Below are 22,403 nucleotides of genomic sequence, written 5' to 3'. Positions count from 1 at the left end.
CCTAATCTACTCGGAGGGCACGCCGCAGCCCCTGCGGACTTTCCCTCCTCCTCAGGGGTCGCGGACGGACTCAAGTCCGTCCACGATCCTAATGACCCCCCATAGTCTGGAGTTCATCCCGGAGGAGCCTGTCCTGTATGAGCGCATTAGGGAAGTACCTCCTACATAATACCAGCGGCTTCTGAGACCGGTTAAGGGTGATCTCAAACAAGGCATGAGCTGACATAACGATAGGATGAGTCTTTGCTGTGTGGGCCATGGGGTGCAGCTGCTGACTTATAAATATGTGGTCTATTCTAGAACAATTCCTTTGGAAAGGAGAAAAGAAGGTATAATCCCTTATGTTAGGATTAAGAGCCCTCCATATGTCTATCAGCCCAGTCTTCTGGAGGGCAGATTTCACTATTTTAGAAAAAACTCAAGTGTGTAACTTATGAGGGTGGGTAGTATCAACGGTGGAGTCCCAGATCAAGTTAAAATCCCCCATTAATATTAAGTACCCCTCGGCAAAGCCAGCCAACAAGGAAAAGAAGGGGAAGAGAAACTCCGCTTGGCTGATGTTAGGTGCCTAAATCATAGCAATAGTACAAGGACAACCTTTAATAGTACCCTTGACCATCAAGATCTATCCATCCCTATCCTTTTTGCAATCCTGTATTTGAAATTGGACTGTGGAGTAAAAAAACAAAGCTACTCCATGGTGTTTGGTAATAGCTGATGAACTATAAATAACGGGATAGAGCCTTTGTCGAAGTCTTTGATGGTCGCCCCATTTAAGATGGGTCTCCTGAAGGGCCACAATATCAACATAGTGATCCCCAAGTATTTCCAAAGTTGCTGTTTTTTGTTGGGGAAATTCAAGCCCTTAATATTGCACGTCAAATATGTTTATGTCATAACATACAATCAGAAGGTCCCTCCACAGATCTGAATCTGTCGAATTGCCCTGCATAGAAATCAGGGGTGCTCTCACTTGTGTTCCCCCATGTCCCCCCATATCTCCCCTGTCCCCCATCAATCATAGGTATGTCTCCCACCATGCAAAGAAAAAACAAAACTAACAATGCAACAGCAAACCAAATAAACTGGAAACTTCATACTCTCCACCAACTTGTGAAGTAATCTACTCTGTAAACTGTGATGAATGGACACAAGCCCGCCTTACCACCCCAAGTAGCGTGCGTAAATGGCTAACGGCTGCCGTAGAAAATATTGTTTGTGGCAATAGAATAACTGATTAAACAGACTATGCAGTGGAAACGTGGCAATCCAAATAATCTCTGTTAAAAACCATCCTCTATTTTGGGTGAGGCAATACTACTTCTGATCCGACTGGAAAGATACCGGTAACGCCAAGTAAAGTGCCCACCAAGTCCAGGTTTCCATCTCGTTGTCTCCTGAGCAGGCAATTCTAAAAGGATAGCTCCATCTATACTTAATGTAACAGACTCCAGATTGTCTGGGGCAACATCCTGAAACAAGGGGCATTTAACACCTTGAAATTCAATAGTATCATGTTTTCTGTTCATCTGAAGGAACAAATCTTTGACCTTGAAAGAACTAAATTTAGCGAGGATGTCCCTAGGTCATTTGCCCTCTCCAAGGGCCCACAGACCCACCCTGTGAACATGCAAAAGCTGCACCCCCATGTGATCATCCCCCAGCACATTTGAAAAAAGGCCCACCACAAAGGCTTCCAGATCCGGCTCTTCACTCCTCTCCATCAGGCCCCTCACTCTGATATCATCCCAGCAGGAGTGATTTTCGAAATCCTCACACTTGAGGAGAACAGTCTGTAGCTGGGACTGGAGGAGACCATCCCCATCCTCCACTGGTGCCAGTCGTTGTTCCACATCATGGAGGTTAGTCTCCAAGTCCAGAGTATTCATTCCCACCAAGTCCAATTCCGAATGGAGGGAGACCAAGCAGGAGTTGACCTCCGCATTAAAAGACTAGAAGGAAACTGTGGTATATTGGCCTTGAGTTCCTCCATCAGCCCCGTCTTAAACTCACGTAGGGACAAAAGCAGGTCCTCCTTAGTCAGCATCATGTTTTATCCCAAAGGGACGGCAGCTCCATTGATCCTGGTCTCCGTCAGGGCAAAATAGAAGCTTTGGAATACTTCGGTGTAGGTGAGTGGAGGGTATAACTCGCCCCACTCTTTGACAAGTGCAGCTTCAAGGGGAACTCTCAGCACAGGGGCATGATCTTCCTTCTTCTGTAGCCATTCATCAAGGTGGGTAACGTGGTCCCCAGAGCATACAACACTCTTCCGTCTTAATCCAGATGGTCTCCCAAACAGAGCTCCCCAACTTGTAGCACACCGCATGTCCTCCTTCCCAGTGAAGCAGCTTGGGAGATAGAGTCCTCCGAGCTGCCTAGCCCACAAATGGGGCCTGAACATTTGACATAGGGATGAGAGCTTGTTATTTACCGTAGTGAGGAGGCAAGGCCCGTCCACAGGGTCTTCTAGGCAGCACACCCCTCCAGTGCCTAAAAAATACATCATTTGTGTCCCTCTCACCGGAACAAAGGCGCCATCTTGAAGTCAGGTAGGTCACTCAGGTAGACTCCTCAGTGGAAAGCCGAAATTCTTTTGCCCCTCTAGGTTGGGCTGGAACGATCTCCCAGCAGTCCGTTTTCCCAGTACATGGCAGACCTCAGCAGCACTCAAAGCTGCACACACTCCTAGCTGCATCGACGCCGGCCCAGCTCCGAGGATATGCCTCATCCATAGTTAACGCAGGATCGAAGGATGCCCCTGTAAGGGTCAACTTATAATTCAGGATCACTGAAGCATCGACACTCCGCTGCTACAGCGGTGAGGAGGGGCCCAGTCCTGCGCCCGGGACATTACCAGCACAGTCATTGCAGCTGCCATTTTCCACCCGGGTGTGTCCCCCCCGTCGGCTGCTCCTTGCCCATGCAGGCTTCGCCCATAGAAGAACACAGCCACAAAGCCACCCTTGGGTGTTGCAGACACATCACACAAAATTGTGTTGTTCTCTGGTAGCAAATGGACACGTAGGGTCATTGATCCGCGGGTGTTAAGCAAAACGTGGATCTCGTCCACACAGCCAGGATGGCTGGCCACGTACCCCCCACACAAAGTTTTTATTATACAAAAAAGCTGAGATAAGCACAACACAAAACAGATTTACAGCGCATTCTGCCAGCCCCCTGTTGTTGTATGCAATAGGAGGGTTTGTAACTGGAGAGACACTCTTAGACGTCCACGCAAGGCTAGAACATTTTAATATTCTGAACAAGCTGTTTGGAAACCTAGCACCAAACAATAGCTGATGCAAACATGGTCAAAAGGGAAACTATGTTATTTTATAATGTATAATAGGTGTATTTACAATGTTGTCCTGGGGGATAACTTGAGTACAAATATCATGTTAGAGACAAACGTATGGTTTATATGCATGGGTCCTTCGAAAGACATCGTTTGTGCATGACCCTTTCTATTTAAAAAAAATATATTTTTATTGATGAAATGAAGACGAGATTTACAGTAAATAAAGAACAGAGCTCATCATACAGAGAAAAAAATAAAAAAATAAAGCAAGAGACTGACATTTGTGACAATCAACACAAGTTAAAGCACTTTGATACAGCATGCACAAGGTAAATAGTCTTATATAAAGGCCAGAAAGGGCTCATATTCAAATGAAAAGCATACCTGCAGACAAATGAGCAAGCAATTTCCTTAGCAAATTCCTAGACAAATTCCCCCCATATTTTATTCACTCTACATAATGCTCTTACACCCCTGATTGTAGCTAATGCACATTCCATATTGTATGTGTCTGTTATAATTGCCCACCACTCTGCCGTTGAAGGTGGATCTCGAGCAATCCATGCTCTAGCAATTGTAAGCCTAGCATAAGCCAGTATAATACTAATAATTTCTCTTAAGTTGGTGTCGCAAGATTGTGGGCCCAATTATACATCTGTGACAGTAAATGAAATAGATCTCTTAAGTTTAAGTGATGCAATCCTTTCCAAACTTCTCCAAAAGGTTAATAAAGATGGGCACGAAAAAAACACATGCATTAAATAAGCTGCATATAGATCGCATTTTGGGCATCTAACCCAATCACTCCTTGAGTTACTTAATGCCCATTTTAAAATACGTGCAGGGGTGTAATAGAGACAGCAGTTAGTTCTATATGACTGCAGCCTTGGACTAGATGATTTTCGGATAATGTCCAGTGCGGAAGATATAATATTAGGGGTGATGTTAGCCTCCAATTTTTTGCTCCAGCGTATGGCTAGCTACCTACAATACCCATCTTTCTGGGAGTTAAAGCTTTTATATGCGGAGCTAATCAGTGATTTATTTTTAGCTAAATGAATACATTCCCATATGCTAGAGTCCGATAATTCTGTAATATTGAGACGGCGTATAAGATAGTCTCGTATTTGCTAGTATTTCAAGCGCATATTTTCCATAACTGTATAGAGAAGTTGAAGTCTCTCAAATGATAAGAACCCAATATTATCGTATAAATCCCCAAGATTTTTAATACCCTGTTGTGTCCATGTTCTCCCGCCCCCTTCATGAAAAATTCCTGGGAGAGCTGGATTATCCCATAAAGGGAGTCTGGGATGGTATAACGGCATTTGAAATTTGCTAGTAAAAGCTCTCCAAAGATAAACTATATCTCTTGCAGTCTTAAATCTAACTCTCTTGAAATAATTTGGATCAGATATACGATATAAAAACTGTTTAGATTCTGTTCCTAACATAAATGTGCAATAAGAAAGTGGCTCTTTATAGGGGAGTATTATACTCCGAATGTGCCTTATAAATGTCGACCCGAAGTATGCTTTAAAATCAGGAAAGTCAAGACCACCTTTACCATATGATAGTTTAATTAAATCAATTGCTCGTCGAGCTTTTTTATAGCCCCATATAAAGCTGCTTAATATACCATCTAGACGTTTAAAAAAAGACTGTTAATGCAGAATGGAATTGATCGACATAAGTATATAAATTTGGGGAGGATCTTCATTTTAATTAGATTGATCTTGCCAATTAAACTCAGTCGTACTTTATGCCTTTTTTTTAAACAGTACCTGTGTCTTTTAACAGTAATTCATAATTCAGTGTAGCTATCTCTTCTACGGACAAGCAGAAATCTTTACACCAAGATAGGTAGCTGTTTTGCATACACCCTGAATTTGATCCTTTGATTTATAATTCATAATTGTTTGTGTCTTATTAGTGTTTAGCTTGTATCCAGAGACTAAACCAAGCCTCCTGGCCTCCGTAATAATCCCTATCATTGCTTCATCAATATTTGTCGAGTAAACTGTGATATCATCCGCGTATACCGTCATTTTGAGGGTGTTCAAACCAGATGAAAATGATTCTATACGTGGATTCTATTGTAATGCAACTAAAAACGGTTCAATGGATAAAGCAAATAATAAAGGTGACAATGAACAACCTTGACCGGTGCCCCGCAGAATGGAAAATGTGTCTGACTGCATCCCTGCATAGTAAACTTTTGCCCTTGAGTTATAATACAAGGCCTTAATCCATTTCAGAAATGAGCCTGTGATACCAAATCCATCCAATACAACCCAAAGGTAATCCCACCCCACTCGGTCAAATGCTTTCTCAGCATCAAGTAGTATCATGCCGAGTGGGGTGGAATTTACCCTCGCAAAATCAAAAGAAGTAAAGGCCATATTAATGTGAGTCATAGTATCCCTACCGGGTACAAACCCATGTTGTTGTGCAGAGACCAAGGCAGATATTATGGGGGCAAGTCGATTAGCAATTATTTTAGTGAATATCTTCGCATCAGTATTTATTAATGAAATCAGTCGGTAAGACCCACACTCGTCCGAAGTTTTATCCATCTTCAGAAAGAAATTATTTGCGTGATATTCCATGACTCAGGGGCTTTTCCCTCTTGTCCAATAAATCTAACCACTTGGCTGAATATAGGAACTACTTCCTCAATACAGAGTTTATAAAGCTCGACCGGAATCGAGTCCTCCCCTGACGATTTACCCAGAGGTAAAGCAGCAGTTGCAGATCTAATTTCTGCTTGAGTAATTTCTTTACTTAACGTATCAGCTTGCTCCGTAGCAATATGGTTCACTCATTATTCTGTAGATACGTATAAATATCGTCAAGACCTGGTCGGCTTTCGGGGGTGTATAGTTCCTTATAATATCTAGCAAACTGTTCTAATATTTTAGAGGGATTATTATATGTCAAATTGTTTGGGCCTTTAATAGCCTTAACAAGTGTTTTAGCCTTATTTTCTGCTACCTTACAAGCTAATATCTTTCCAACTGTTTCACCACCTTCATATTGGGAAAGCCGATAATTACTTAGTTTTGCAAGGCTCTTTTCTCTCAATGTCTGTTTTAAATCAGATTTAAGGCCAATTAAAGCATAGGTTAGTTCTTCTTCTGTATTAGATCCTTGTAACAGCGCTGTTGCTAACTGTTTTTCCGCATATAAGATTTTCAGTATCCCTTTTATTTATAGAGTTCTGTCTAAACATGTACTGTTGAGTAAAACCCCTGATGCTGGCCTTACATGAATCCCAAACCATATTATACGAAGTTGAACCTATATTAATTTCCCAAAAATCTTTTATGTGGGCCTTAAGTTTCGATTTAAAATCTGTATTAAGCAATACATTTCGTGGAAATGAGAAACGGCGGGGATTAAGTTTCTTAGTTTGTATCTTAAAAGAGAGTAAGATAGGGTTGTGATCTGATGTGACCCGCGGGTATATTTCCATATTGCTGGTTTCCAGAATATCGTTAGATACCCATGCCATATCGATGCGGGAACATCATTTATGTGCTACAGAATAATACGTATAGCCAGCAACATCAGGGTGTAATACCCTCCAAGCATCTCTGATATTATGGATACGCCCAATTTCTAAAATAGCTGCCCTAGTTTTCCGCATCCTCCTAAATGCACCCCGTCTAGTAGTATCACTATCATAATCCATGAAACAATTAAAATCATCAAATATAAGCAGCTCCCCCTCCCATTCAAGATGTTCAATATTTATCTTATCCATAACCGAGGGGTCATCTATATATGAACCATAGACCACACAAAACGAATATTTCCTGTTTTCTATGAGGAGTTGAGCAATAGCCCATCACTCGTTTTCAACTGTCGAGATTTTAACTGTCTCAGCCTTGAAAAATGTATTATGTAGAATAGCAACTCCCCTAATTCACATATTTAGATCAGAACTAACAACAATGTTGTATCCTAATTCTTTAAGTACATTACGATCCTTGTGGCATATATGTCTCTCAGACAATGAAGCTATATTCTGGCTATACATCCTTAGCTCCTCAAAAACTAAGAGTTGTTTATTCTTACTATTTAGCCCTGCAACATTCCAAGCAAGACACTTTACTTTGTCCATAATAGTGTCTTTCGCATCTCCGCCCGCCCCCTGCTCGTTAAACAAAAAAAGACACATGAGCAGAACATTTCACCCCAAGTATCTTTTTCAAAACTCGTCTCATGTCAATTTTTCCAATTTTACCCACTCCAATAACCCCTGAACCCCTAAATCCTCCTTCCACCCCATTCCAAACCATCCCAACCCCCCTCACCCACCCTCTGTTTCTTCTTAGAGTAGGAATCCTCTCTCTAACCGGTTGCCATTGGTTTGGGCAACCCTAAAGGTTATAGCAGTTCCACCCCCTCTTTCCCATAAAGGAAAAAAAAGCAAAAAAAACAAAAAAAGGGAGAAGACAAGTCCCCTCTCCATTATCTTCAATGCAGTTATGTTCAGCACAGAAAAACATCAAGAGAAAAAAAAAAGAAAGAGATTCCCTTCATTGCCCATTGTCCTAAAGTGGTTTTCTAGCACCAAAAAGAAAGCAGGCCAAAGAAAAGAAAAGACGAGAGAAAATCCTGCTGTCAGTAGTTTATATAAAACTACCAGCTACATCATTTGTAGAAACTTGACATGACCCTTTCTAAACACACTGAATGATTGGGAAAGCACCCTTAATTTTGTCAGATAATGGAAAAAAAGGAAAAAGGAGCAGTGGAATAGCTCTCTTAATTAATAACTGAGTGTGTTTTTCTAACGTCTGACATTCCAAGCACAATAATTATCAGGTGTCATTTTTCCCTGATGCAATGGAATTAGCGTGACTAATGTAGGAAGGATAAAAGTCTGAGTTGGCCTTACTCAGCTTTTAACTAATTACAGAACACAAAAACGTACTCACCTCACTGAGCGATCCAGCAGACTATAGGGACATTTCCAGATATGTTGGCGCCTCTGAAAGCCCAGTTCAGATGACATGCGGCTGCCAGGATCCAATATTTCTGCCATTGACTCTGCACTAGCCCTAGTTTCATAGAAATTGCACCTGCCCAGAGTAACCTGGATTTCGCCACAGGCCTGTTGGCCACTTAGCTCCTCATATTCTCGTGACTAGCACAACTGTGAGCGGTTAGAAAGAAGCTTAACACCATTTACAATATCTATAGCATTCACTCCAACATTTGAGAATCCTTGCGAGGAATATTGTGTGGTGGAAAGAGTGAAAGGAGCATCATGCTTTAGAATAAAAAATATTTAATATAGTACAGCTTGGAAAAGTTGGGAGAAGTCAGCATTTTTGGGTAAAAACACTTGTCTTCTTTCTGAATAGTGAGTGTACACTCTGCATGCCAGCCTCTATGTATTAATCAAGAAAATTGCAGGCAAGATTTGACTGCAAGATGCTCGCTATAGGCTGCCAGTGCTGCACACAGCTGGATTGACTCTTGAGCTACGGTCTTAATATATTTCTCCTGGTTTTGTTTCCTGTCACATTATTAGGGCTGGTGTCCCTCAGCACTATGCCACAAATGCCAGCCGAGAGATCCTGTGCAATGTCCAAGCACAAACTCAGAATGGGCCAGGGCATTACACTGCCTGTTTGGACATTGGACAGGACTGAGGAAGCAAGGGCGGAAGAAGATGACAGTCCCAAGAGTGTGAAGTACAGCTGATGCCTGAGGAGAGCAATGGTATGAAGCAGCCACCCAGGTGGGTGGCGCCACGCAGAATCAATTCAATTAAATTCATTATCTTTATCCAATCATCCAAAGGCAGATCATAAAAGATATACACACAAAAAAGAAATCATACAGTTTCAAACAAACATACTAATAACATCCACAGTTAAAAAGAAGAAATATTTTGTTAACTTACATTTTATAACATTATCATACCTAAAACTTGGTTCCAAAAACTTGAGGTTGGGTATAGCAGTATAATGGATACATTACAAATATGAAAATCAATGTTCACTTTACAGTGCAAAGTCAGCGGTTCTTAGTAGAAAAAAGATATATATATATATATATATATATATATATATATATATATATATATATATATATATATATATATATATATATATATATATATATATATATATATATATATATATATATATATATATATATATATATATGTACATTTTTATAACAGCATACTCATTATTTGGGTTGAAATGCACTTAAAAACTTAGCAACTGTATATTACGGTCATTAAGCTGCAGTTCGAAAAATAGGGCAGCTTTGCACTTGAAAAATGTATATCTGCGTAACAAAGGTAATAAGAACCTCCTTGTGTATGGCAAATAAAATCAGCAGAAAAAAGACAAAATGTAATATGGTTTGGCTAGATGGTTTGGCTAGACTGCTCAACACATGGACAGGTACCAATGGATGCTGAGGAGTACTGGCCTAGCAGAAAACATATTAACCAATGAAAGGAACCTAGCCTAAATCTTTCCAATTCGGTTCTCTCATACACGTTTGTCATGTATGACAACTATGGAGCAATCGTTGGCACCATATGTATGACACAATAATGTCTAACTATGGGTTTGGATACTTCAGTTAGTTCCCTAGTAGCCAGTCTATGCTTACAGAAACGTACCTGAACCCAATATTTGTCTTTCTTTGGTTGGACTCAGGGTGCTCGAAAAAAATGGGCACAACCAAGAGCTAGAAAGGAGTCTTTTTTCACATATTTTAGCCATGGGATGGCCAGACCATGAGTGCAGGATAGACAATTTCTAATGACTGCTCTATTAATGTCATCTTCTTTATTAAACCAAATTGGACACCAAAGAACAAAAGGGGCAGCATTGATGATGTCTTGAACATACTCCATACCTAGCTCCTGGTGCAGGGAGAAATGTGGGGTTGAAGGAGAAACGTCTAATAGCCGGCAACATAATCTATTCTCCTCCATCTGCATAACATGGCCATCCCTGAATCCCCAGATACCCATACCATGAGTTAAAATTGACAGGCATTTCTTGTTATATATCTCTAAAATCGGAGCAATAGGTTTTTTGCCAATAGCCATGGCACGCAAAGAAGTAGTGCCTACTGCTTGGATATAGCGAGATATCCTATTTTTAATACAAGTTGTCCAAGTGCATCCATCCTCGAACTCCAAACCCAAATAAGGAAAAGAGCTAACCCTGTCTAATTTTTTGCCATCAATATTTAGGGAGCAGGTCTTTGTATTTCTAAGACCACATACCATAGTAAAAGTTTTCTTGAGGTTTGTCTCCAGATCCAAATGTCTCATTAATCTAACATAGATAAAAATAAGCCTCTTGAGACATTGGCCTCCTTGCAAGGAGGACCGCATCGTCAGCATATAAAAGCGTGGACACAGCCTTTTTCTCCACATACAGCATGTCTGCCACGACAGATACTAATGTTCTCTCCAGATCATCCGTATAGAGAAGAAAAAAGATTGGGGCAAGGACACATCAGTGCGCATTCGCCAGCATTACCATATATTACTGTTGCAGTGAGGTCATGATCTAAAAGTCTTTGAAATGAAACAAACCCCCACATCAACACTCATATGCTCTAAGATAGTCCACAGCTTTGATCTGGATACATACTCAAAAGCACTTGACAAATCCATAAACTCCAAATGCGTAGAGACTCCCTTAGCATGTTTATATTTGATATAATATGGAGGTTTAGGCACTGTTTAATAGTCAAAATCCCCTTTCTGAACTCATACTGACTTGGGGCAAAAATACAATTTTTATTTATGCACTCTAATAGGCGGCCTAATACTACTCTCCCAATAACTTTGGCTGTGGAGTTTAAAAGGGATATCGGGCAGAATCTTGTAAGGGCAGTGCCACGGACTATCAGAACAGGCAGACCATGTACTACAGCCTCTGAAGGATAATGAAAATAATGTAAAAAATAATAAAATAAAAAAACTTGCTGTACCGCTGTGTCTCTCTTCCTCGTCACTCAGCACCACTGGAACAGACAGAAAGCACATCCCGGCTCCCTAAGCCAATCACCATGCTGCAAAGCAGCATGGTGATTGGTATGAGCACCCTGATTCGGTGCTCAGCCAGGGAATGGGAGCCTGGGCATGTTCTGTACCCGTCTTACAGCCTGGGTATAGAACATGGTAAGTGCGCCTGAATGTTTGGCTGGCCTAGCGGCTGGCCAAAAATGTATGCACACTTGTAAAGTGTGCTTGCCACTTTCCCAGCTGCTGCGTCGGAGCAGACCTGCCCCGCCCTGCAGAGATGCAGCAGGAGAACAAAATAAAATGATAATAACCGCGAGTTATTATCATTTTATTTTTTACATTATTTCACTGCTGTCCAGCAGTGGGGCGATGCACCTCGCCTTAGGGAAGGAGCTGCCAATGAGACCAGACTAAAGACTGATTCAACCGCACTACAAACAAATGAGCCATCGCTCCTCTTGAGGTCAGGGGCATAGCTATCAGTGTTGTAGACAGTGCATTTCATTGAAGCCCTTACGGAGAGGGGCCCAGTCTGCAGTGGCAGAGTAATGAGTTTGTGATACATTTGAAATAAATTCTATTTTTAAGTGCATGACCGGGCCTGTCTTCAGTATTTACTTTTCCACTCAAGGAAGAGGGATAAAGGTAGAAAGGGGTGACTTGGGGGCTTACTCATCTGCAAAGTAAGGCATGCAAAGATAGAGGCCTGAGCTGCTTCTTTCAAAATATGAACTTGCAGCTGCTTTGTACTGAAACCACAGTACCGAAACTACCCTCATCGCCACCACCGACGACATCAGGATCATGCTCGACAATGGAGAAATCGCGGCCCTCATCCTCCTGGACCTGTCAGCTGCATTCGACACAGTCTGCCACTGCACACTAAGAGCAGGCCTCCACGACGCCTGAATCCAATCCAATCCGGGAGCTTGTTTCCTTCCCAGTGTAAGAATTGGCTTTTGTAGTTTGGTTTGCCCTGTTCCCATCATGCACTGGGACAGGAACAGACTAATTTGCATACAGCCAGGTTCTGAAACTGGGATGGTGCAGTGAGCTAAAAAACGGTGTTGGATCTAGCCCTGATCTCTTGACTGGGTGAGAGCTTTCTGCTTAATTCAGAGACTCTGTCCATCACCACCCCTTGTTGTAAATATGAATCCAAGAAAAGGCCATGGACTGGACCACCTCCTTCCTCTCCAGGAGAACCCAGAGCGTCCGCCTCCCCCCCATCCGCTCCAAAACCATCGAGATCATCTGCGGCATACCCCAAGGCTCATCTCTCAGCCCAACGCCGTTATAAGTCTACATGTCCCCACTCAACCACGTTGCCCGACTGCACGACCTTAACATCATCTCCTACTCTGACGACACCCAACTGATCCTCACGCTCACCAAGGACCCCTACACAACCAAAACCAACCTCCATGAAGGAATGAAGGCTGTCGCCGACTGGATTAGGGACAGCCAACTAAAGCTGAACTCGGACAAGACAGAGGTCCTCATCTTCGGCCCCACCCCTCGGCCTGGGACGACTCCTGGTGGCCAACTGTACTAGGAGCATCCCCTACACCCCCCAACTACGCACGAAATCTAGGGGTCATCCTCGACCCCACACTCTCCATGACAAAGGAGGTCAACGCCGTCTCCTCCTCCTGCTTTAACACCCTCCGCATGCTTCGCAGGATCTTCAAGTGGATCCCCACCAAAACTAGAAGGATGGTCCCCCAAGCCCTCGTCAGCAGCAGACTGGACTACGGCAACGTACTCTACAAAGGAGCCCCTGCCAAACTCCTGACACGACTCCAACGCATCCAGAACGCCTCTACACGCTTGAATCTCGACATCCCCCGCCGCAGTTACATCACGCCCCACCTGAGAGACCTGCACTGGCTCCCCATCAACAAGAGGATAACCTTCAAGCTCCTCACCCACACACACAAGGCACTCCAGGACACCAGACCAGCGTACCTCAAATGATGACTCGGCCTCTACACCCCCGCCCGCCAGCTCGGCTCCGCAGACCATGCCCTCGCCATCGTCCACCACATCTGAAGAGTGACCACCGACGGCAGCTCATTCTCCCACCTCGCCGCCAAGACATGGAACACCCTCCCCATTCTCCTACGACAAACCGAAGACCTTCTAACCTTCAGGAGACTCCTCAAGACCTGGCTCTTCGAACAGTAGCAGCTTCCACCCCCATAGCGCATTGAGACCCTCACAGTTATGTAGTGCGCTTTACAAATGCTATGATTGATTGATTGTAATTGAGATTTATAAGTAACAAGGGAACCCAGGAGTTGCCTGAGAACTTGTGTAAGCTTCATCCTGTCTGAAAACAAACACAGTGGACTACTACCGAAGTCAAATAAACCAAACACATGATTACTTTTATTATTTACATTTGCAAAACGGCACATAAAACATCATCGACTGCCCAGTGGTTCATAGTGAGAAACATAGTTGGTGCTCTTAGAAAGGTGATACACACACGTGACAAATAGTGACCAAGAGAGTGCATCAAAAAGCAAGAACAACACGACCCATCACTGATGTACTTATACAACGTTTCTTCAAATGTAGCTAATAAAAGTAACCATTTGGTTGGTAAATTTGACTTTGATATTACTATTCCAGAGACCACTGTGTTTTCAGACACTGTGATTGGATAGGAGATCCAGTTACAAAGCAGCTAGGTTCATAAGGTCACACGTATTTTCAGGGTAGGTGTGGCTCGAATTATGAAAGCCCTGGATGTTGTAAGCAGAGATGGGTCAGGTTGGATAGCGTCACAGTTGGACCCAAGGCTCGGCTTTGTACCTAACTCCCTCCTACTTAATATGGCTGTACAGCATTTGCAGTGGGGCTCCCCACCTGAAGGATGGGTTACACTTAGATTGTTATAAAAAAAAACAGAAAGTGACTGAATATATCACTAAATGTATCAAAATCCCCAGAAGCCCACTGAAAAAACAAAGGTTAAGTGATGATACAGTTATATATGGAAATAGGAACCTAACTAATATAGCCCCCACCCTAGAAATTCACTGAAAAAAAACACGAAGGCTAAAGTGAATTTACAGTCAAACCCTATCGCTATGAACGATTTTGCCAATAACTAATTAGGTGCAAAATTGTCACACGCCTGCGATGCCAACAATTTCTACTTAATCAGCGGTGATAAAATAAACAGTCACTGGTAGGTGTGTGTTTTCTTTTCTTGTAAATGATGCTTGTCTTTTGGGTCTGCATTTTCAAGAAAACAAAATCAGACACCAGTAAAGAAAAAAAATGGCACAGGCGGAAAGTTTACTTTTTTTTTCTTCTAAGTTGTGTCTGTTCATACTGAAACAACATACCTACTATCACGGTGGTCACCCGTAAAGAATCCTATGTGTGTCCTCACCCCATCCCTTCAGTGTGACTTCTCACATAGGGCCCGATTGCTAAAGGTAACCTTGCACCTTTGTGTAAGTTTACTTCTTTTTGGTATCCACAAAGGTAAACTTAGACCAAAAGTCTGACTTTACTGCATTTCGGTATTTACAAAGTAAACTAAGACCTAAAATCTAAGTTTACTACTTTTTGGTGTTCATAAAGATAAAGTTAGACCAAAAGTCTAACTTTACTAGTAGTACCTTATCAGTGTGAATATCTAAAAGGGGTAAAATTAGACTTTTGGTCTAAGTTTACTTTTGCGAATACCGAAAAGCAGTAAAATCATACTTTATGTCTAAGCTTACCTTTGCATACCGGCCAATTTGAACAAATATCTTACAGTGTGAGAAGGGGATGGGTCTTAAAACGAGCAGGGCCTCATGCCAAGAAGTACCTTAGAAGCACTTTTGACCCCCAACCTGCCCCCAAACACAATCCACCCAAAATAATAGACTTGCTGAGGCAGGTTCCGGTGTCCTGGGGTGTTTTCACACCCCTTTATGGACATCGGCTCCTCAAAGCCTCAGAAAATGAGCTGAAAAACCACTATTTACTGTGGTTTTCAGCTGATTTTTTCTGCCACTGTGTGATATTGGCTCCTTACCTGGTGACCATGTGATGGGAGCCGATATAGTGTGTCATACGATGGCACCATGTGAGTTGGCAGGTATGCCTTTCTGAATACCGAAAAGTAGTAAACTTACACAAAAGTGCAAGTTTACCTTTGTGAATTGGGTCCATAGTGAGCAGAGTGCTTGGGCAGGCCTCAACTTCCTAGGGTACGGCAGCATCTGGCATGAGGCCAGGTTCTTGGGGTATGACAGCAGTTGGCATGAAGCCAAAGCTCCTCTGGGTTTAGCAGCAGCAAGCAGGATATCTCGGCCTCCTTTCTGCCGGTCAAGGAGGACTACCCTGGTGCTGCTGATGTTCAGTCGAATTTAGAGAGGTCTGCAGAGTCTGGCAGATTAGGGGTCAGTGCCTTTCTTTCTTTGTGAATGTCAAACACTCATTAACATAATATTCCATTATTTTCTCCTGAATTCACTCAACTTCTAACATTGTTAAATTAAACATTTATTACTCACCTAATTTCAATGTAAGGTCTCTAACATAAAGCGCGCAATTGGCCACGGGCAAGGCAGCGCTATGTAACAATGTTAAACACTAATTCCATGTTGAACCATACCCATTATCACCACACACATAAACAAAGCACTATGCCCATGCCAATCAGTTCCCCTGCCACACACTCACACACACACTGGTTTTATAATTGTATTTGCACACCTACATGTTAGTATAAGGACATGTGTGGCATTGCCACTTGCCATGCCACCATTCTGCTTTCCACAAAACTCCTGCTACTGCAATCTCAACCAGCGCAGACATAGGGCCTTCCGTAGGACAGATGCTCTTTGTCTAAGGGTCCATGTCCACAAAGGCCACTTCCCATGTCACTGCGCTAATACTAGGTTATATGACTGAGGCATGCATAGCTACACCATGTGTGCCCCTGCTACTCTGCTTAAAAAACAAATGCGTCTGTGCAATGCATTCCTTTACCACGCATATCTTTACCATGTTATTTTGTGGTAAAGGCAGTGACTGGTAAAGGGATGTGTGGTAAAGATCACACCCGAAGCCACCCACGCTTAGCCGTAAAAACTCCCCCGACTCCCCCTGAACCCAAAAAAACTACCCGACCACACCCTGAGTCCTAAAAACTGCCACCCCCCACCCTAAAAAGTGCATCTGCACCCTAAAAATTGCCCGGAGCCCCCAGAGTGCTAAAAGCAACCCAACTCAGAGCCCTAAAAACAACTCCACCATTCACTTGCATGCACTGCACTGTCTTGACACGAAACACTGTTTGGTGTCAAAATGTCCTAGTATTGACAAACTGAGAGGTGTGTCTGATGATAAGCAGGCAGCAAACAGAGTGAGAGGAATACCTCACTCAAGATAATTGCGATTGTTATTAAATATTCGCACACTGGAGTATTAAAAGTGTAGGATTTTACCTGGAAGATAAAAACAACAAAATTTCCAAACAACAAGTGTGATAATCACAAAGGGAAAGAGTTAAGAGATAAATCCCTTGGATTTAAGACAAACCTATGTTTTAAAATATCATATCCTAAAGAAGGTGGGGTGAACTGAACCAACTTAATACCACTGAAACGCTGCGGGGACAAATTGTGTATATATTTGTATTTCTTATCACATTTGGTTTTAGTTAATCTTGTGGTTGTATAAATCTTAGCTATTCCCTTTTACAACAAACAAATGTGTTCTATAGTGAGATGTATCAGTGATTATATTTTCTACATAATATGTAAATAGTTTTTAAAATTTGTAATAATACATTATTTGGATGAAATATTGCATACAGTATATTTTCATTGTGAATATGTAAAGGTTTAACTATTTTGAATAAACTAGACATTTGTACATGAGAAAGTGTTCAGTGCCAAGATAGTGCAGTACATACAAGTAAATGGTGGATTTCCTGTTATTTACAAAAGATATACATTGTTGGATGGTATTGACAGAAAACGTGAGTGATACAAAAGGGATACTTTCCTGTTTCAACTGATCTGATACAATGCAATACAATGCAACCCCCTCCTGAAAAAACGCGGTGGAAGCACTAAAATAAGATTTGCTTTCGGAGGGGTAACCCTTTAACACCTTGCAGCTTTGGGATAGCTCTGCTGTCTAAGGTGCAGCCAGGCTTTAAACATCTGTGCTCAGGAACAGCTATGCTGTCGGAGGCTATACGTCTTACGTTTTTTACGAGCTGTATAAAGAACATATTTGATGTAAACTGTAGAAAGTATATGTACATATGTGTGTATTTTTTGGTGCAGTTTGATTTGATTTGTGCTAGCGGTTTCATTAGGTCTTGATTGAACAATTTCAAATGCCATTTCATACTCAACATATTTATTTATTTTCCACAGTTTCTACTTAACCCACTATCTGCTGCATAATTTCCATCTTCCACAACAAATTGAAACCTATCTTAAAAGGTTACAAATTCTACGCAGGGTGTTCAACACAATGGCAAACACTTTGCAAACGTTCAGCTATGGATTGCTGTATTCAATAATAAAAGGTCAGAATTGTGTGCAGGTGTCTACAAATGTTAAATTAATGGATTTCCAGGCTGCAGGAAACGAAACCCCTCTATATGTTAATGTTAGTGTGTAAAATATGATTTCTTCCTTATTTTGAAAATGATTTATTCCATTCCTCATGCAAATATGTTTACATGATAGACACTGTAAAACACTAGAACAAGGGTATCGGGCCAAAAAAGCTGCACTTTATCCAATCTGTTATGGTCCAGTAGATTAATGCTGGGAAAAGGTGCTTATAGAGACCCTTAATGTGAACATATGAAAACCTAATTTATTCTGCAATCCGAGGCCGATTCGCGAAGGGTCTTGTGCAATGTGTAACATTTCTCGAGCTGACCCTTGTTCACCAGTGCAATTATTCCTAAAAAAATCTAATTGTTTTTTCACAGCAAAGCTGCTGGATTTCAGTGAATTCTGCTTCTCCTCTTCCATGTTGCAACTGTGTGGTATTTTTCTAGGTAACCTGTGCATGTCTCACAGCTGGGACATATTAGTAAACACATCTGCTCATTACAGAGCTGAGCTCATTGCCCTGTCCCCCTCACAATCTCCTTGTAGCATGCCCCAAAAATGAACACTCTGGGATTATTACCTTTGTTACTACTACTAAATGTAACTCACACAACAGAACTATGCAAGATGTAATGACAGTCAATAAAATAATGTGGTAATGTGTATACATGGTTTTAGGTTTTGTATTGACTGTGTTATGTGTTTCTTTGGCCTCTGTGGTTTCCATGACAACACCATCTGCTGTAGAGAATTCTAAATGGAATGTAATATGGAATGGAATGGAATAGCTGAGACTGTGAAAGGCAGTTATTTGGGAGATCTTTCAGAGGCGGGTGTTGGGTTTCTTCTGTTCAATAAATCTTTCTCTGGCACTTTTATTCTGCATGGATTTCCTTGAAGATACCAACTTCACATTTGCGACGACTGGCTCTTCAACCTACCTGTCTCAGGAGAAACCTCAACACTTCTACTCTCTGCTGTGAGTAATCAAGCACCCTGCACCACTACGCTTATTTCACCATTCTACGTTTAGTGGCTCTACCGAGTTCCCAATCTCCCAAGACCCTTCCTACATACTTTTCGAGTTCTCTCTGGGCTGTTTCAAACTTGCAGCATGACTCTGTGCTTTCTGACTATACCCATCAAGGTATCATTGAATGACTGATCTAGTCGCTGGTGAGCCATCTCCGACTCTACTTCTCTTTTTCTCATTTCTTTATTTGCATTTTGTGTTTAGGTCACAGACGATACATTTATCATGGATATTCAGAACAAAAATCAGGAACAACAGTCAACAAGTACAACGTTCCTGTGCAACATCATACCATCTTATAAAGCATCTTCAAGCCGGATTCAGTCCCCCATAACATATATATCTGTAGCAATAGAGCACTCATAGGCAAGTTACAATAAAGCATACATAAATATGATATATACATTTCATCCGTCCATGGTTATATAAACATGATAGATGTAGGCTCCTCATACAAACAGCATATCAGACAATGGTCGTCGGGCAGTCGCTGTAGTTTGTGGGGTGAGCAGGTCATCACAAAGGAAGTTGTATGAGAGGGCCCCCAAAGTCATTAAATATTGGTGTTATTATCTGCTGCTTCTGAGGCTTGAATTATGAGAGAAGACTCTAATGGTCCCCATATATCCCTGGACCCTTAGTTTAGGGTGAACAATTCGGCATAGGTAGTAAGCTGGTTCTTACAATATATCAAGTCTTGCAACCAGTCCTTACATTTTGGTGCACAGCATTTTTCCAATTTACAGGCAACCCACCTTTTAACTAGAAGCAGTCAAAGTGACACATATTTCCGATATCCCACCTCTATGTCTCCTGTGTGTCCCAAAATTGCCTCCAGTGGCATATGGGTACGATTCTACTCAGTCATGAGTGCCAGCGCCACCTCAATCTCCCTCCAATAAGACTGAATCTAGTGACAGGACCAGGGCACTTGGAGGGCGTTTGCGAGCTCCATACTGCATCGGGCACATCTGTCACTGGGCTGAAGATGATACCTGTATAGTCCTGCAGGAGTACAATATAGCCCGTGCAAAATTTTATAATGGATGATGTGTAGCCTACTGTTTGAAGCAATGTGCCTCGCCTGTTGGCAACCTTTACTTCTACAGGTCTTTCCTACATATATCTTCTGACTACTGCACTGACTTTGCCTTGATATTCAAGGTTATACACATATTTTGTTACACTGTATTCAGTATTCACAGGCCCCAAATGTTTTGAATGTACCTTGCATAGGAGCGATAACTTTTGGGTATTTTCTGCTAAAATTCTAGCCGTTATTGACATTGCATATGCGAGCACCTGTGTGTTTTTTTGGCCCTGCTCACAACTCCTTGTGCTGCGCGGTCACAAGCGCACAACAAATGGTGAGTCATTTTCATAGCTAACACACAACATATTTCACCACTTCCCTTAATATGGTCTAAATGGAAAAAAGGTATTTATTAACTATTTGAAAATCAGTGGTCCAACTTTTTCTTCTGAGAAAAAAACGTCCATGCTGGTACATTATCTGGTGCTGATATACCAACAGGTATATGAGATTTTGCCTGCCATTGTTGAAGAAGGGGATGGTGATACATTTAGTGAATTTGAGACAGTACTTAAAACATTGGATACATATTAATTGCCTAGGCTGTCCATAATATTGCAGAGATATTATTTTGGCAAGAGGAAACAGAATGATGATGCATCTGTAGAAGACTCTGTGACGGCCCTCAAAAACCTTGCAGTCCAGTGCAAATTTGGAGAGAACATGGACAAAGGAATGTGTGACCCATTTATGTTGGAGTGCAAAAGTGATAAGGTTAGAGAGGGATTGTGGGTAAAGAGTGACCCCAATCTTACAGAAGTTCTTAAAGCTTCTAAGCTGGTATAGCTCTCAATGCATTGTATAAGTGATTTACAAAAGTCTAAATATGAAGGCAAAAATAAGGCAAAGAATGAGGCAACAACAATACACACAATTGCAATTCCTTAGAGAAAGCAACAGAGTTTTACTAAAGAAACAGGGTGTTGTTACTGGTGTGGCAATCCTAATCTCTTGATGAATTTCAAGGATTTTTTGGCTGCTCATGTTGTGTGTGGACAGTCTGTGAGAAGGGGACACTTTGCCAAGTGTTGCGAGTTGTTTACTTTGGGCAACGAAAAGGTGAATGAGGTTTGTGTGGAGGAAGAGGATATTGTATTCCAAATATCTGATGTCAATGTCAATAGTGTATTGAAGACTCATTTTACACATTCCTCATAGGTTGTTAAAGTGAATGGTTTGCAGGTGGTCATGATGATGGACTCGGGTGTCAGATCGTCCTTAATATCTGATGGAGACTATGTCACTTATTTCAAAGGGAAGGTTACCCTTAGTGTGCCAGATGTCACACTGTAAAGTTATGGGGTAAGCCTATAGAGTCGTTTGGGTAATTTGATACTGATTTTGAGTTTCAAGGGAGTCCTGCGGCAAGAAAAGTGTATTTTCCTGTCAAGGATGATTCTATCTTGAGTTGGCTGCACCAGAAATTGTTGGGTATATTTCTGGATCCTAATTTTATTCCTCTTGAACAGGTCAGAAAAGTTGATACCATGGCAGGACAGTTTCACTATGAGTTTCCGCAAGTGTTTTCAGAAAAGTTTGGGTGTGTAACAGGTTATGTTCATCATATTAGGATCAAGAAAGGAGCTACACCAGTGCGTGCAAGTTTAGAAAAATCCCCCATGAGCTAACATGGAGCACTGGAATTTGAGCTGGAAAAACTAAAAAAAGAAGTAATAATTGATACCGTGAAGTCTTTGGAGTGGGTGACACTAGTGACTGTGAATTATTAGGCATTGGGTGTGGATCTTCAGTATGTCAATAGAGAGGCTATTGAAGATATGTTTCCCTAACCTTCGATTATGGAAATTTCTCTGTGCCATCATGTTCACTCTACAAAAGGCAATGGAGCGTATCCGTGTACAAATTTGATTCACCCATGAACAATTCCTTTCCCTATTATTTTGCACATTGTTTTTATAGTATTGTTAATGTAGACATAGTGTCAGCCAGGATTTAGTATATGTATAGTGTAGGTTAGTGTTAGTTTTCTACATCTTTAACTAAGTAGCAGTCAAAAGTGTGTTTTAGACATGTAGGCTTTTAAGTGGGTGGGAGGTTGTTGTTTAGTGTGTTATAAACAAATTATAACAATAATGTAAAAAAGAAAAACCACCAAAAACATATATTTGTTTAGATTTACATGTATAGTTAGTGTATGTTTAGGATGTGAATAATATACAAAATAGTGATGGTTATGCCAACAACTCTGCACATCTAAGTACGCACAGACAAATTCTGGGAGTCGATACGAGTTGCAAACTAAATTACATTTTGATGTGATACTTTCTTGATACAAATACCCTGCTACCCAGGGTGTGAAAGCCAAAACCAAGGAGACTCTGGTTGGCATACAAACATCGAAC

The sequence above is a fragment of the Lissotriton vulgaris genome, chromosome 4_1, assembly GCF_964263255.1.
Source record: "Lissotriton vulgaris chromosome 4_1, aLisVul1.2, whole genome shotgun sequence".
Lineage (NCBI taxonomy): Eukaryota > Metazoa > Chordata > Amphibia > Caudata > Salamandridae > Lissotriton > Lissotriton vulgaris.
The sequence above is the reverse complement of the archived record's forward strand: the minus strand, read 5'-3'. Positions refer to the sequence as shown.